Source organism: Brassica napus, chromosome C4 (genome assembly GCF_020379485.1).
Source record: "Brassica napus cultivar Da-Ae chromosome C4, Da-Ae, whole genome shotgun sequence".
NCBI lineage: Eukaryota > Viridiplantae > Streptophyta > Magnoliopsida > Brassicales > Brassicaceae > Brassica > Brassica napus.
The window spans coordinates 57,630,171-57,647,836 of NC_063447.1; the positions used below are offsets into that span (position 1 = coordinate 57,630,171).

The 17,666-nt window shown below is 29.2% G+C and overlaps 1 long non-coding RNA gene across 15 annotated transcripts; it reads right to left on the minus strand.

Annotated features, from left to right (window-relative positions):
- Positions 1-1,203: 1,203 nt before the first annotated feature.
- Positions 1,204-13,707, minus strand: LOC106409339. Of its 15 annotated transcripts, none has more exons than XR_007322627.1 (14): positions 13,580-13,707; positions 13,432-13,477; positions 13,259-13,346; positions 13,014-13,170; positions 11,610-12,925; positions 11,439-11,546; positions 11,013-11,076; positions 9,790-10,846; positions 9,054-9,297; positions 8,356-8,966; positions 8,207-8,264; positions 7,994-8,130; positions 7,111-7,888; positions 6,775-7,038 (listed from the first exon to the last, which is right to left on the minus strand). It is a non-coding gene; the product is annotated as an uncharacterized LOC106409339 (long non-coding RNA). The 15 variants fall into 15 exon arrangements; XR_007322625.1 differs by having other exon boundaries at positions 9,790-10,898; XR_007322614.1 differs by having other exon boundaries at positions 8,356-8,385; positions 8,833-8,966; positions 9,054-9,130; ... (1 more) ...; positions 9,790-11,076; positions 11,439-12,925.
- Positions 13,708-17,666: the final 3,959 nt, after the last annotated feature.

Consider the following 17,666-nt stretch of genomic DNA (forward strand, 5'->3'; position numbering starts at 1 on the left):
AATCATTTCAATCATCATTATCAACATATAAATCTTTCCAAGCCCTTTCCAACTCTATATATTTCTCCCTTTTCAATTTTCTTATGATATTCTCTTTCTCAATAAACCTATGGTTTTCGGGTAAATTTTGATTTTATAATGCTGAATTTTTTGTAGCATAACTTTGTTGCAGAAGAATATCTAACTATATCACTAACTGCAACTTAATTAGAAAATGTAAAATTGAACAGTTACGTTTTGTTTTTAAAAGTGTAATGAGATTTTAATTATTTTTAGTTCGATCATCCCGGTCAATAAGATCTCTCTTTTCTTCTTCAGTCTTTTTTTATGCTTGACTGTAGTAAAAAATCCATTCAAACTTATGACTTGCGTCTTCAAATGTTTTTACATGATTCAGGGTTAAAGGTTGAAGATGGGTCTTAAGTATACTCCTATTTCAAAACTCAATTCTTCAAAAAAAAAAGATCAGTATGTCGTAATCTATTACATACAAATTTATTCGACTGTTTTACAAATCTGTTTATGAGTATTATATACAAAGTGACAATTTTATGCAGGTTTTTTTTTTATCTTTGAAGTTCCAAGTTGTGTTGACGACGGTAGAAGAAGAGGAAAGTGAAAAGAATCCTAAAATGTAAGTTCAAACAAAATATCCTAAATGCATATTCTTTTAAAAAATTAGTTTGCCATTTATCTTTCTACTGCATTGATATACTAATTTTTTCAATAATATTTTAATGGTTTTCATAATTTATTGTTGGTTCACTGTTTATTATATCTAAAATAATTAGATTGATATTTAAAAGAAGACTTATATATAAAAAATAGAAATAAAATTGAATGAATGAAATGTCAAATTTTTAAACTATATTTAAATGCTTTATAAAAATTGTTATCTCTATTCGAAAAAATTACAATAGGTGTTTTAACCCTTATAAGTTCTAACTGTTGTTTGGATGCAACACTTCTAATTATAGGTGTCCATTTTATCCAGCTCTAGAATGTGACCAGAATAATGTTTAGCTTTGATCAAATAAAATGTTAGAATTTATAAACAAGATTATTTAAATGCAAGCAAAAACTGATCCGTGCTTAGCACAGGGTGATAATACTAGTTTTATAATAATTAGTCAAGTATATAATTTAAAATACTAGTATGATCATCCCAGTCAATTTTTGCTTGCAAATTATTTTTCATATATAAATTGTAACGTTTTTAGTTTTTAATGAAAAGGGATCCATGATTATAGTCACATATATGGATAGCACAGGAAAATTCCGTATTTTCTCTATTCAATCATTAACAAATCCCGGTCAATTTTAGTTCGATCATCCCGGTCAAATTCATTTGATTCATCATCTTCATTTCATATGTATCCGGTGGCTCAAGACAAGTAGTACTGATAAGTGGTCGATTGAAAGTGGGGAAGAAAATTCTTGGTACGCAAGCAAGAGTGGATGGTGATCTCATTTGCTCGGATCTCAACATCGGTGGCTTGGTACGGCTCATATGATAACGGTGTGGATCTCCAATGGATTGTGAAGATTCCAGCGTTGAGTGATGATGAAGAGCGGCAGCTCCGACGTCGCTTTCTCCTCCACATCTCGGTTCTGCTACAAAACACCAACAAGAGTAAAGGGACTCTATCACTCTATGGACAACAAATACAATGAATCCGGTGGTGATTGGTTTGCAAGAGGCAGTGGTGGTAACGATTGGAGACGAACGCAACGTCCTTTCCGCACACATGAACGGAGAGGAAGATTTGAAGAAAGAACCAAGAACAATGCAAAGACTGAAGGAGGGGAAGAAGAGAAGATAAGAAAAAAGAGGTGGTGGTGAGAAGCATCAGTGATTGCCACATAAAGAAGATGGGGGCTTGGCTTTGGGTAGAATGAGATAGATATACCTATATATTTTATACACAGGTTAGGTTAAAGTGAATAAAAGAATTGAGTTTTGATTTGATAAAAAAAATTAATTAGACAAACCAAACCGGTTTTAGTAAACCGAGTTATTACAATTTATTACTAAATTGATGATATTGAAGACCATATAACATGACACTATTAGGGATCATAAGTAACATTCAAACATGCAGAAGACCACACATCCACAATCTACAATTCCATCGGGTGAAGAAGCCACAAATAATCACCCGATGTTGAGATTATTTGATGAGTTGGTGAGCTCAAACCGAGCTGAGACTTCCTCAAGAATGATTCCTTTTGAAACTCAAGAAGAGGTGGTCATACTAGCTCTGGTTCTAACTGCTAAGAAGAGCCGGTCATACTAGCTCTGGTTTAATTCTGATGCAGATGGTCAGTCTCATTCTTAAAAGTTTTTTTTTTTGAAACTGATTTCATTCTCAAAGTTGGTAGCCAAGTTCATCAAAATGAAAGAGCAACTACATCAGCAAATAAAGAATGCACAAACATTTACGTGAAGAATTTGATCAAAAATATAACATAATATATTCTACATAAAATATTTTTCAAAAACCAATACTAATATTGGTGATGGAGAATATTTACTGCAATCATTTTACAAAATATATTTTTTAACAAAGGCTAATTATTTAATTTACTACAATGTTTAATTTTAAATTTGGTGAACCAGAAAAGCATAAGAAAAGAAATGAAATGGACTTCAATCCTTAAACTTAAACTTAAACTTAATTTTAAAAATAAATAAATGATAAAGTATTTTTCAAAAACCAATACTAATATTGGTGATGGAGAATATTTACTGCAATCATTTTACAAAATATATTTTTTAACAAAGGTTAATTATTTAATTTACTACAATGTTGAATTTTAAATTTGGTGAACCAGAAAAGCATAAGAAAAGAAATGAAATGGACTTCAATCCTTAAACTTAAACTTAAACTTAATTTTAAAAATAAATAAATGATAAAGTATAAATATAAAAGTGATCTACAAAATAAATTAGCGTATATCATTTAGTAAAAATGATAGAATACGAAATCGAAATAAGAATCAAATACATAAGTCTGGTTATAAGTCGGCTATCAAATCTCTATAATATTATTTGAGAAGTCAGTTTCCTATGTGTCACTCTCACGTTAACTCTCACGATGGTTGATTACACAGATACCCTTAATGAATTAATCTACTTTTAAAATACTATTTTTTTTAGTTTTCTTTTTAAAAATTTCCAAAAAATTTACACATATAATAAAAAAGGAAATTTATTATAAAGTTAAAAAAAAAAGAGAATTGAAAAACGAAAATATATGTAAATATAATATGATTTCATAAAAAAAAGGAAAGTTCACAAAATAGTAATATTACATTTAAAAAATATTTTTAAATAACATAAAATATAATTTTGAAATAATAAAATACTTTCTTTATATTTATATTTTCTTAGATGAAAATTATAAATTTCTATATAATGTGATTTCATTAAAAACAATTTACACCGATAATCTTGATATTAGAAAAAAAAATATTATTTCTTTTAAAACATAATTTTAAACAATACAAAAAAAAAATCAAATTAATAAAAATATTTTTATATATCTATATATTTTCTTAGATGATTACATAAAATAATTAAGTAACATAAACTGATATATGTTTAATTGTCTAAAGATAGTTTATAATTAGTAATATTCAAATGTTTTTTTTTTCATATATTTAGTTGACTATAATATCTTTCAATTACAGAAAAAAAAATATTGATAATATATATTTTGCTTATATAATATTATTTTTAAATACAATCACAATTTTTTTTATTGCTTATTTTTAAGAGATATTAAAAAAAAACTAAAAATAATTTTCAAAATAAACATCGTTTGATCAAATAGTTACAAAATAGTTTAATGAGGTAGATATATTATATTTTATCATTATTAAATTTATTTTTTTCTTAATATTAAATTTGCTTTTAAATTTCTTTTTTTTATGTTTGTAACTTAATAGAACCATAATCAAAATACCAAAGCAAATCAGAATTCTCATTTTTAAGATTATTTAAAATAAATTTTAGTCTCCATTCAATAAATCAAAGGCATAAAGTTATTTAAAATTTATAAAATATTTTAATTATTGTAAATATTGATATGTGCTCATGAGCTTTCAAAATGTATCAGCTACTTACGCATGTAACTTCGTATTGATCATCGTTTTATTTTTGAATATTTTTTTTACAAACATCAACATATAATTTGACAATTATTATGAAAATACATGCACATTTAACTTAATTATAATAAAAATAATTATACTTTATTTTGAATTTGAAAGAATATATGTAACTCAATATACTTACAACGTGAGTGATTCGACTAATCCAACTTATATCTAAAATCATAGATTTAACTACGATAAGAATATATAATTTTATAAGAATAGTAATTTATTTTATAAATATAAATCATAGGACAACTCAAAGCATATTAAAAATGAAAATAAAATATTATTCAACTGTTACAATTTAGTTCTTTTGTAAAATTTATATATATGCATGAGACTTCAAAATATTATCTTTTCGTTATATTAATTTATATAATTTGGAATCAGACACTTCAGTTTACTTTTTTTTATTTCATTCTAAGCATAATATATCTTAAGTTATACATAATCTTCATAAAATATATTCACATATCTAAGACAACAACCACCTAAATGCAAATAAGAAATTAACCAAAATTTTAATATATGGAATAAAAATATTACAGTTGAATTCATAGATGCAATCCAATTTACCCAAATGATAACTAAATCGACTAAAAACAACAAAATCGATTAGATATAACATTAAAATATCATATGTATAATTAAAGTAACATAATATTATTAATATAAATGATGCATATAAATTATAAATTAATTAAAATTAAAAGTAAGTAGCAATCAATTTTTATAATATATTTACTTTAAAAATATTTATATTCGTGCATGAGTCCCCTAGTACACATATTAAGTCTGGTTATAACTCGGCTATCAAATACACATATTAAGAAAATAATTAAGTTTTCTATATTACTTTATTAGAATTCCACATTATTTGGATCAATAAATAAGGTAAAGATAAGGATTGAACTTATTTTTAATATATAAAATGTAAAACTGATATTCATATTGAAACAAATTTTAAAATACAAAATACTTATATGAAACAGAAGGAGAATAACTAAAGTATTTTAGATCACAAACTGAAAACTAAAACCCTAAAAAATTAATAGAAAGACAGTAAAATTTAACACCACAAAGAGAAAAGGTGCAAAAATATTAACTTGGAAGCTAATTTGCTAAAGATTAATATCAAATAAATAATTATCATACAATAACCAAAATATAGAAAAAATACAATACATGTCTAGATTATAAATTTTTAGATACAAAAATTATATTAATAAATGAAATGGAGAAATACCCTTAGATAGCCCTAAAATGTTTTTGTCACTAATATAGCCCTTAAGAATCAAAATAATCAAAATGTTTCATTAAAGAGATAAATATACACTTATACATACAAGGTTAACTATTCTAGATATTAAGGTTGAAAGTTAAGGGGTGGAGTTTAAAATTTTGAAAATTAAAAAATAAATATTAAAAATATTTTTTTATAAATAGTTTTAAAAATCATTTTTGAATTTCAAAAATAAAATTTGAAAAAAAAATAAAAAGTTCAAATTTGAAAATATATAATTCAAAATTATAGAGTTTTTTTTATATATATATTAGGGGTAGAAGTGTCTTTGGCTATTTAATAAAATTTATTTTGGTAATTTTTCTCAGCAAAGATAACAAGGAATTTAGATAGAACTAGTGTTTGCCCTGTGCTGCACACAGGAAATATTCTTTTCTTACTAAAATAAAGGTTTAGTTATATATAGACATACTTTTCATGTGTAAAACTTAGTTGAAAATAAACACACTAAATATCTACACATTTATCATTTATTAACAGTAAACACAAAAATTAAAATATTAGTTTAAAGGTTTCTTAATTATTTTGTTTGTGTTTTGAACATTTTATATATGTGCTTTTCCAGTAATTCATCCATCATGTAATTAATCTAGTGATTCATTGAGATTTTAAAATAAAAATTTGTGCTAATTTTGAATTAGGGTTTTAAATGGAGGGAGTAGGGTACACTCATACCCAGTTTTCGATTTAGAATTTCTTGTTTTTTTTTTCTTTTTTTTTCTAGACATCAGATTATGAGTTTCTTTGTTATTTGTTGTCAAATTTATGAAATATAGGATAAGAGTAAGAGAAGAAAAGATCGTGGATGAATAAAAAATAGTGGGTAGTTATATTTTTTTCCTTTTTCTAATCATTATTTTGCTTTTAAGAACTATTTTGTTTTAATTATTTTTTTAAAAAAATTAATCAAATCTCTTTTAAATAATAACATATACACCAAAATATAAAATATAGTTAAACTTTATCTCATCCACTAACTTTATTCAATGATTTCATACATAATAAAAATTACTTATTTTAACATAATATAAATTTGGATGTAATGAATCTAGTTACAATTTTATTGACTGTTTTTATTTTATCTATAGTTTTAAATAACAATTTTGTTGACATTTCTTGGTTAATTACCTTTTTTAAAAAAAAAGTTCACACTAAAACAAAATAAACCTACATTGGTTCTTTCGATAGTTTGTTGAATTTTCAAGATTTTTCAAAATAAACCTAATTGTTAATATTATAAAAATAATAATCTAAAAGGAAATTTTTTTTTTTGAAATAACACATGATTTTGACTAACCAACATTCACCACTTAAATTGTCAAAATTAATTTTCAGCATCAAAGATCAAGGTATGGCTCCATTGTCAAAAATATGTTAAATGGCCTTAATTTTTTAAGGACTATAAAGTAAATAATTATTTTACTTTCTAGTTGTCAAACTTTTTGCATCACCTTTGTAATCCAGCGTCTTCAACCTTCTCAAAGTTTACTGTAGAGCAGATCTGTCCAAAAAATTTTCTTATCCTTCATATATGGTTTTATTGAATCAGTTTTTATTTCTTATACCAAACTGCACTGCAGTAAGCAAAAATAATTTGTAAACTAAACAATTTTTTTTTGTAACTGAAATTTTTGGTATTTTGTTACCTGCAAATTCTAGAAGCCTGCAACAAAATTAATCTCTCTCTGTCGTGATTTAAACTCAACCGCCAACCAACTGTTGCTTTGAGAAAGGTTCAAAGACGAATGTTTTCCACTGTCTGATCTGAAAAATGTGATGATCATGAACTTTTAAGTAGTAATCCAGGTGATGAATAAAAAAATTGAATTGGTATAGACATAAGAAAGTAGATATGAAAAAGCAGGTCGAGAACTTGAGATCAAAATTGAAAATTTAGAAGAGATGAAAGGATCTTCGATTTTGCATGTTTGATAACAGAGAGAATAGAAAAGTCAGAAAAAATAAATAGAAAATAAATTTGTTGATAAGAATTTATATAGGGGAAGAAAACAGTTTTTAATCGTGATCAATTTACTTTGAACGTGAATGCAATATTATGATAGAAATTATAAATGAATTGCTGAAAATTAGGGATCCGAATGTTGATTTTTTAGTTGATTATTTTTTATTATTTGTAAAGCATTTTCTACTTGTCAAAATTTGATTTGTCAAGTGATTTATGTATTAAACTTTAATACATAAGGGATATAGCAAAACCATATCGAGTCAGTCTTTAGTTTAATCATATCATCATATCACCAGAGAGACATAACACAGTCAGGAAAACAATAAAATTATCTTTAAGTACATAGTCACAAAGACTCTCTTTATTAAACAAAACGATTCCAACTCTCTTAATGTCACGAGCCAAGAACCTGGCCACCTATAAAGTCACGATCATATCTGTACCGGGGAGATTGGTTCCTTGGTGAAAAAGAAAAAAAAAATTGTCAGGAAAAGAAGGAGAGATAGTTTTAACTTTTAAGCAATTCTAGAAAAAAACAGAGTGGATAAAATAATATATGTTACCTTGTTGACCGGCCTTGCACGTTTTATCTTCTTCATATCTCCGGCTTTCAACAAACCACGCGTTATCTCAAAGCTAAACACCGACAGTTCAAAGTAACCCATACCGTCGAGCTCTTTAGTCTTTACCAATCATTCTCCTGCAATGAGCACCAAACCCCAACAACAATGAATAAGACGGACACAGAAAAAACCTTTTTAAAAAAAATTTCTCACCAAATCTTGGATAACTTGTATATATTAGAGCCTTTGTTTTACAGATCTGCGTGTAGTTCTGTAGAAGAACAAATAAGTCAGGTGAGAACCAAAATCAAAAACGAACGAAACCAAACCCTAAGCTAGAGAAATATCTGAGATTAGATTACCTAAAGTATGTGGACATCTCTCTCGTCGGGCTTCCGTTTCCCAATTAGAGCATGATTAACCCACAAAACCATTAGAGTCTCTTAATGAATATTTTAGTAATTAAACGTAACTAAGAACTCTAGTTAAAAGATACAATGATTTTTCACTCTGATGCTAGTTTCTTATTTAGGGTAGAAACAAAAAACAGACAAGAAAGCAAATTAGAAACAAGGAAGTTGCAGAAACAATCTCAAATGAAGTTACTGCAGCTGAGAATTGCAGGAAAGAGTATCCTAACATTTTACCATAGGTGAATGATTAATCGTCTCTACATCCTAGCTCCATAAAACTAATTGAATCTACTGGGATTACTTCTTATTATAACTATGCTATGATGGAACTACTAATCTAGATGATGATTCTAAACTCTAATGAGAAAGACCAGTGCTCTCTGTAAACAAGATAAGTACGAGAGCAAACATAATAACTCAAGATACCTTTTATCGATACAATCTACACAAAAGAACTCTCTTCCACAACTCAAACAGCTAACCAAATCCTCACATCCTCTGGTTCCACACCAATGGCACCTCTTTTTGGCCTTAACCAATTTTCCATTGAAAGGAACCACCTTTACAGAAAATCACACAAAAGCAAAATTAAGAAACTAAATGTGTATACAGAAAAGTGTAAAGCTTTAAGTTTTTTTTTCAATTACCTGCATTTTCCAAAAAGGTATAGGTTCAATATTCTTAGACCTGAATCTTCTCTTAGTCAAAGAAACAGGTTCTTCACCTACTCTAACATCACAAGGAGAAGGAGATGACACATTGCTTGTAGTCGGAGAAGGTGGAGAAATAGCCAAATTAAATCCCTACCCTTTAAAGCCATTGGCCATTCCTGAGCTTGTATTGGTGTTGGCTCAGTAAATCCCAGCTAAGCAATTGCGTTGAAAATGTTATCTATCAAACAGATAATCAAAGAGATAAGTCCACAAAATTAAACCACTAAACCAGGAACAAAATAATCATAACTAGAGAATTTTAGGTGAACAAAGCAGCATACTTGCACTCACTAGAGGGAAATAGCATCGAGAATCTTATCTATCAAACAAATAATAAAAGAGATAAGTCTACAAAACACAACCACTAAACCCACAAGACATGAACTGAGAAAAAGTGTTAAACAAAGAAGTCTATATGTTTGATAAAACAAAGCTACCAGCTCGGATAATCCATGAAAAGATACAACCTTTACACAAAACCCTAGCTTAATAGTGATAAAACATGCAATCTATGAAACTATGAGATCCGAAACAAGAGAAAATTTTCCCAGATTAGAAAATCAACGATCCAATCAAAATTCTCCAGAAAATAAAAAAATCAATTGAAGTCAGGATTTGAGGATATATAAACAAAAAGATCTCACAAAGAATATACAAAATCGGTACTGACCAGTTTGGCGTTGATATTCTTGTTTCCAGTGGTGCCCATGTTTGTTAATCTGAAGCTCGGGAAATCGAAAGAGGGAGAAGATAGAGCTCACAAGAGACGTCGCTTATGTTCCCTAATTAAGAGCCGTAACTTATGTTTATTGCCATTTTTTTAATTCTTATTAAACGAAGATGGTCTTAGTTTCGTTTTCACGATCCCCTTTCACTTTCGCACAATGCCCTAAGTTAAAGCCCATTAACTTAAAATAAATGAAAAAAAATAATATTTGAAAAATAAGGATTTTAGACCATCTCCATTGGTTAGAAACCCATTTAGGTTCTAATGAATAAATTAGTCTTTGATTGTATGATTTGACAAGTTTAGAACACTTTTTAGTCTAATTAATTTTCGGATGGTCCATTGGAAGAACCTTGGTGAGGTTCTTAAAATTTTTTTTCTTTTAAATTTGAAAGATTGGATATCATAACATTAAAGAAAAGCATACATAAAAATTAAAATAAAAATGACATAAAAACATATTAAAAATACAACTACAAATCGTAAACGAGAAGAAATGTGAAGAGATCAAAAGCTTGGAAATCAACCAAGAACCAAGAAAGATGAGAAGAGAAACAATTTCATCTTGCGACTTCCCACGAACTAAAGAACATGAGTTTCAAAACTCTAAATCATTGGACTGGAGCCGGAAAAACTCAGCCAAAAACCTGTGATTAGAAACTATCAGCTGAACCGTTACACCAAAAACCAAGATAGAACACTCCTACTAAGCAGAACTCCCTTAACACGACACACAACAGCTTAAACTGTCACACAAGGAACTGACCACAACGAAGACATCACCGCCTCTGTCCACCACGGACTGAAACAAAGCGAGAGCAACAACGGAGTGCTTCACATCTCCAAACACCAGCAAAAAGAAAGAATACCGCCGATATAGAACACTAACACATGAGAGAGCCTTTCTCGAAGTCTCCAGAAAACATCAGAGACGGGATGGTCGTCACCTCGAGGAGGAGCAAGAATCTCATAACCACGAGTGACGCCAACAGCCACACATCTGCCCGGATAAACCACCATATGACCGGAGACAATACATCAACTGCTGACGACTAGACAATACTTAACCAAAGGTTTGATGAACACGTTCAAGTGTGATCACACGAGAGACAATACATCAACAGCCACACGTCTAGTCATTAAACAACAAAGTAAAAGAAGCATACCTGACTCTTCAACATCCATTGAATCAACATGGCAATAATCTTCAACAATCTCTTTCACCTTTGTCTATGCAAAAATTCCATAACAAAAATTAGCATTGACTTTTCTCTTTGTTTCTTTTGTTCTTGGTTCAACAAACAACTTTCCATTAATCTAAATCCGAATACAACTCAGCATATTGTTTAACCAAGAATTGTCACCATAGAATAAAGCTTTAAATAAGATAAAGTTAACAGCTTTATCTTGCTTTCGAGTTATTGATTAAAAACTGTTTTTCTTTTTGGTTGTCGTACAGAACACAGAAAACGACATAAGAAGGAAACTCTGGTAAGAAACAAGTGTGGCTTGGGTCGTCGCGCCATAAACAATTATTCTACAGAGATTCAGTGAAGAAACAAATCTAAAAGAGTTTTCAAACTCGCAGTTACCTCAAGCTGAAGAGCATAATCTTGGGCCAAAGCCTCGAAACCGCAAGGAATCGATTCTCCAGATTCGTCTATGCAATTACGGTGACGTACTCGAGCTCTTTCACGCGGCTGAGAATGGCGAAAAAAATCAAGGAATGAACAAGAAGAGAAAGAGAGAGGAGAGATAAAAACCTGTGAATCTCTTGAAGATCGAAGGATTCGTCATGTGGATGAACTTCCATGGCAAGAAGATCAAAAGACTTCGACAATATCGAAGAAATAGAGAACCGACTGAAGAAAGAAACACAAAAAAAATTTCCCTTCGTGTGAAACCAACAAGCCAATACCATATTGCCACGTATGGGGTTATTACCACTTCTACAACCTCCACATTTGGGACCGGTTCTCTCTCTTTATTTCATTTCTCATTTATTTTTTTCTCTTTTTTCATTTAGAACCCTTCACTATATACTCCGATGGACTTGCTCTTAGATAGATGAAAAAAAGATGGCTAACTAAGTCAAAAGTGATAGCTACTACCTAGGTCACGAGTAGGACCGGTCTTGGGCAAAGCCTAACGAAACATTGATTTTAAGTCCCCAAAATTTTTGGAAAAAATTACACAAAAAAAACCTCTAAAAAATTTTTTAGGCCCCTAAATTTGCCAAAAAATATTTTAGCTGAAATCTTTAATAAGTCGCTTATAGAGGGCCCTGGGGATAAAATATTTTAACTCCTTGTTGAACAAGAAATAATGTCAGAAAAGAAGAAGAGAGAGAGGTGGAGAATTCGGACATCTCTCGCCTTGTTTAGTGGAGATGATCATTCTTTTAAGATGAGAAGAAAATTGATTCTTTCTTTCTGTGTTTACTGTTTATTTTCATTTTGAATGGTTGTTTTGATCTTTTGCAAAGAAATATAATCGTAGTTGTTAATCAATTGAAAGCTATACAGTAAGATGGATTTAGATTGTATTTTTTTAATATGAAAACTTGGAATCTAGCACAACAAGCAAACCATACCAAGACTTGAAACTATAGAGCATTTCCATTGTGGAGATCTCATCAGTTATATTAACAATATATAAAATAAAAATAATCAAAAATAGAAAAGAAGATAAGAAAGAGTTCTCAAATGAAAACTTGGGAAAACATTTTAATTCAGTAATTACAGTAAGTTAAAATCTTATAATTTATGATCTAGAACTTCAATACAAAAAATTTACCATTGGAAGAAATGCGCTTGGACTTTTTGAAGTACCTTCTAATATATCTTTATGGTATTACGGCGAAAATTCAATGGAGATATGGTATTGTCATTTTCATCCTTTGCTCATGGGTTTTATATAGAATCTAGCAAAACCATAAGTCTTTAGTTTAAACATATCACCATAGAGACATAACACAAAGTGCCAGAACGAACCATAAAACTATATCCAATCTCTTAGTGTTGTCACGAGCGAAGAGAACCTGCCACCACCATCATATCTGTCCCGGGGAGATTGGCTCCTTTGTGAACAAGAAAAAGAAATAGTCAGGGAAAGAAGGAGAGATACAGTTTTACAATTCAGAAAAAAACAGAGCGGATAAACCTTACGTTGACCGACGGCCTTGGACGTTTTGTCTTCCCCATCTCTTCGTCACGTTTTATCTTCTTCATCGACACAACTTTCATGATAGCACCCGATATCTCAAAGCTAAACACGAACAGCTCGGAGTAGCTCATACCGTCAAGCTCTTTACCAAGCATTCTCCTGCAATGAGCACTTTCCAACAATGAAAAAGACAGAAGCAGGAACAAAAAAAAAAAAAAAAAAAAAATTAAAGAAAATTCTCACATACTGGTTGAAAAGACGTAGTCTCTCTTTCTCCATCTCCAGAGAGTCGATAGTCTCTCTTTCTCCATCTCCAGAGAGTCGATGTCCAACTTCTGCAAGAACAAGACAAAACGCAATTAATGTGAGGCGAGGGACAGAGGGACATTGAGGTGAGAATATGGGGGCATATAAACTCACCAATCTTTCAGGGTCATCGCTACGCCAAGGTTGGGTTTCTGGAGGGCTGAATCCAGAAGAAGCAATATGTATAAGAAGAGGTGAACATGCATGGGGGCATCATAAACAAAACTAGCCTCTTCTTTTTTTTTTTTTTTTTATCATTTACCTGAGGCGGAATTCTCTAGCCTTGTTCCTCAAAGCTACTCTTCTCCCCGCTAGAAGGGATTGGTAGGCCAAATCTTCTTCTCTATTCTTTGAGTCCAGTCCGGTCCCCCCATAAGATCGTACTCAAAAGCTGAAATGGAGGGTGTCAAAATCGATATATTACACACAAAAAGGGTTAAAACTTTGAACTCAAGATGATTATCTTTACCTGCTTGGTTGTTATTTCCTCGTGTGCCTGAAACAAAAGGAAGGAAGGAAGGGTTATTATTAAACAAGAGTAGTCAAACCAAGATGAATTGGAGAAAACAAAAAAAACCCCAACAACATTGTCTAGTTGTTCGTCCACAATGCGGAAGCCCTCATCCAACATACTTCCAAGTGAAGCCAGCTCGGTGAAGCTCATATCGTCGAGACCGACACCATTCAGTTTCCTGAAATAATAATAATAAATGTTTCTATAAGCTTCAAGAAAGAAGCGGAAAAAAAAAATGAGGGAAAGAAGTAGGAGTCGTACTCGTTTGAAATCTGTAACAACTTGATCTCCTCTTGCTGCAAGAATGACACAGGAAATACTGTAAGAATAATAATTTAAAATGAACATCATCGAGTCAGGTGTTACCAATTTTTGGATGTCTTGTAGACACTGGAGCCTTCGTTGTTCCGAGCCGCGTGTAGTTCTGTACATGAACAAATGAGTCAGGTGAGAACAAAAATCAACAACAACAAAACCAAACCCTAAGCTAGTCAGATTCTAGGATCCAGACCCTAAGTTAGTCAGACAACTAATTGAAATTCAATAGCTCTACCTGACAATCAAATCAACAACAACAACGAAATCAAAACCAAACGTAACTAGACATCTCTCGCGTCTTGCCATTCGCACATGCCAATCGCACGCGTTACGAGCGTAATTTTGAATTTTGAACCAAATCAACAACAACGAAACCAAACCCAAGCTAGAGAAACATCTGATATATTACCTAGGCATCTTGCTCTCTTGCCTCGCGCTTGTTTTGTCTTCACGATCCCCTTTCAGCCTTTCACTTTCAGGTAATGCCCTAACCCTCTCAAACGGTTCGAGTCAAACCCTATATTTATTTTGCTCCACTTCTCCGTCAAGAAACGGAAAAAAAGAAAAGAAAAGCCCATTACGGGAAAGTTACAGATGAAAGCCCAATAATTGGAGGATTTGGACATCTCTCTCGCCTTGTTTGTCTTGGGCTTCCTTTTCCCAATTAATAGAGCCAGGGTTATTGGAAGATGAATTTGTATAGACTTTATAATTTTAACGGTTGATAGATTTAAAAAAATCATGTAGATTATGAAAATTTATATCATTAACTTATGAAATTTGATCATAACCTTTTTAGATTGGCATAGATTTTCATGAATTTGCATTACTTCTTTTCTATCATTCTTTTTGAAAAGTAAATATATAATATTTTTTTATAAATAATATAGCATGATTATTTATTTTTTTCTTTCCAATTAAAAATAATAATAGTGATACATACAAAATTGAGCAATTCTCTTAAATAGTTTCTTTTAAGTTTTTGTTACAAAAAGAGCAAAAATGACCAAAAGAAGTTTCATTAAAAACAAAAGATTATTTACCCTTTGATTTATAGATATATAAATGATAAAATAATAAAAAAAATTAAAAAATCGAATAATATGCTTAAAATTCGAACTTTTTATAATTTTAAAATAATTTATTCGATTTTTCAAAAAAATTGTCAAATTTTCCTTTTAAAATTTTATTTTAATTTTTTAATATATATAAATATAATTATTTATTCAAAAGTGATAAAACAATATAAAAATAATTATATATATATATATTCAAAAATGTAAAAGTATATAAAATGTAACAAATTATAGTTTTGGACATATAATTTAGATTTAAAGTGCAATATATATTTGGTAAGTATAACTATTTTGTTTTCTATTTTTTTATCACATGGATTTTGAATATCATATGGATACATATGATATTTTGAAAGTTGAGTCTTATGAGTAAAAATGGATAAAATTCATCACCCAATAAGACCAGATTTAGTTAGAATTATAAATCAATGATAACTATACTTTTTGAATAACAAATTGAATGAATTTTGAAAATTCTTAAACCAATAATAATGGATTATATTAAAACTTTTGAAATCCAAGAACCAATAACAATAGAATCTCAAAATTTTCAAAGTCATGAGACAAAAATTCTTTTGAATGGTTGTTTTGATCTTTTGCAAATATAATAGTAGTTGCAAATCAATTGAAAGCTACAGTAACATGGATTTAGATAGTTTTTTTTCATATGAAAACTTAGAATCTAGCAAACCATAGCAAGACTTGCATCTAGAGCATTTCCATTATGGAGATCTCATCTTTTATTTTATCAATATATAAAATAAAATAAATCAGAAAGAAACTAAGAAAGAGTTCTCAAATGAAAACATTTTAATTCAACAATTACATTAAACTAAAATCTTATATTTTATTATCTAGAATCTCATTTTTAGAAATTTACCATTGGAAGAAAATGCTCTTAAAACTTCTTGAAGCTTTGTTACTAACAACGGCCCCATGACAAAGCTAAATATAGATTCACATCACAATGTGGATTATGATTGAAACATGGTCTTTGTATTGGAAGGCAATACAAATGTATAGTTGTATTGATACCTTAGGCAGCACAGCAACATGACCTCATTTATGGGGACTCACTATATACAATAAAATTCTATAAATTAAAAATGTTTGGATTATAATATTCTATTTATTAATACAGTTATTGATTAATGTAGATTTCTATATTTTAAAATAAACTTATGTAAAATAAAAATAATAGTTTCTTTTATGGTTTATATATTTAATTAAATTTTATGATTTTAGTTTTTATATTTTATTAAATTATCTTGCGTATAAGAAATAATGTGAATGTGTTCTTAAATGAAAATTGATACAATAATATCAAAATGTTTGAAGTGGTATAAAAATTAGAAATAAACTTCATTCCGATGAAAAAAAAATATAGTCTTAAAATAATCTAAATTCTATTTTCTTAATATCTTACTTATTTATGTAACTTATAAAAGTCATTACATTTTAATCAAATTATTATGTTTTAACCAAGTCATTATTCATGTTTTAGTAAAAGGTGGAGTGTCAAAAAATGAACAATATAAAATTTAGTATGACTGGATATTTAACTTTTAAAATTCATTATTTTTTATAAACCATGACACTAGCCGTAAGTGTTTCCACCCAATGAATATTTTGAGAAAAAAAACTGATGAAATTTCAAAAACTTTCAATGTTGAGATCACCATTATATGCTATCTTGCATTGAAGATCTTGGTTAGAACATTTATTCTCTTAATCAAACGTTGGCGACAGTTAAAATGTATGATTTGTCTCATAATGAGTTGAGAGGTCTCCACACCTTGTTTGCTTAAATTCCACAAAGACCTTGCTCAAAATCAAGCTTTGATGACTAATATGAGTGGCTGATGTTTGTAGCTAATATTGAAAATAATATATCTTATTAGATGACTAAGATAAGTGATTGTTGTTTATAGATGAAATATAGGAGTAATATTTAATTATTTCAAATGTTTGATCTACAATTGTATTATCTTAAAGTTGTCATTATAATTATGAGAATTTATCTTCAGAAATTGAAAGTAATTCTTCTAGTTTAATTATTTTGTTAAATAATCTACTATATCACACTTAGTAAGTAAATGTCATACATATTATGATTTACAAAAGATATCATGCTTCTCTTAGCGGAAAAAAATCGTCATAGAACATTTGCATACATTTTGCTTATATTTTGCTTACATTTTACTTTTTTTTTTGTCAAAGCTTACATTTTACTCACATTATGTGTCGGAGAACCAAAAAGAAATTAAAACCATTATCATTTTGCACTATAGTCTGACAACAAGCTTTACTGATTTTTTTTCATATCATGATTACTATAGATTAAAAAATTGAACACTTAATTTATTCCATATTATGTTTTTGACTCTAACATCATGATATCCTAACGGTAAAGTATCAAATCTCTGAAGTATGTAATGCCG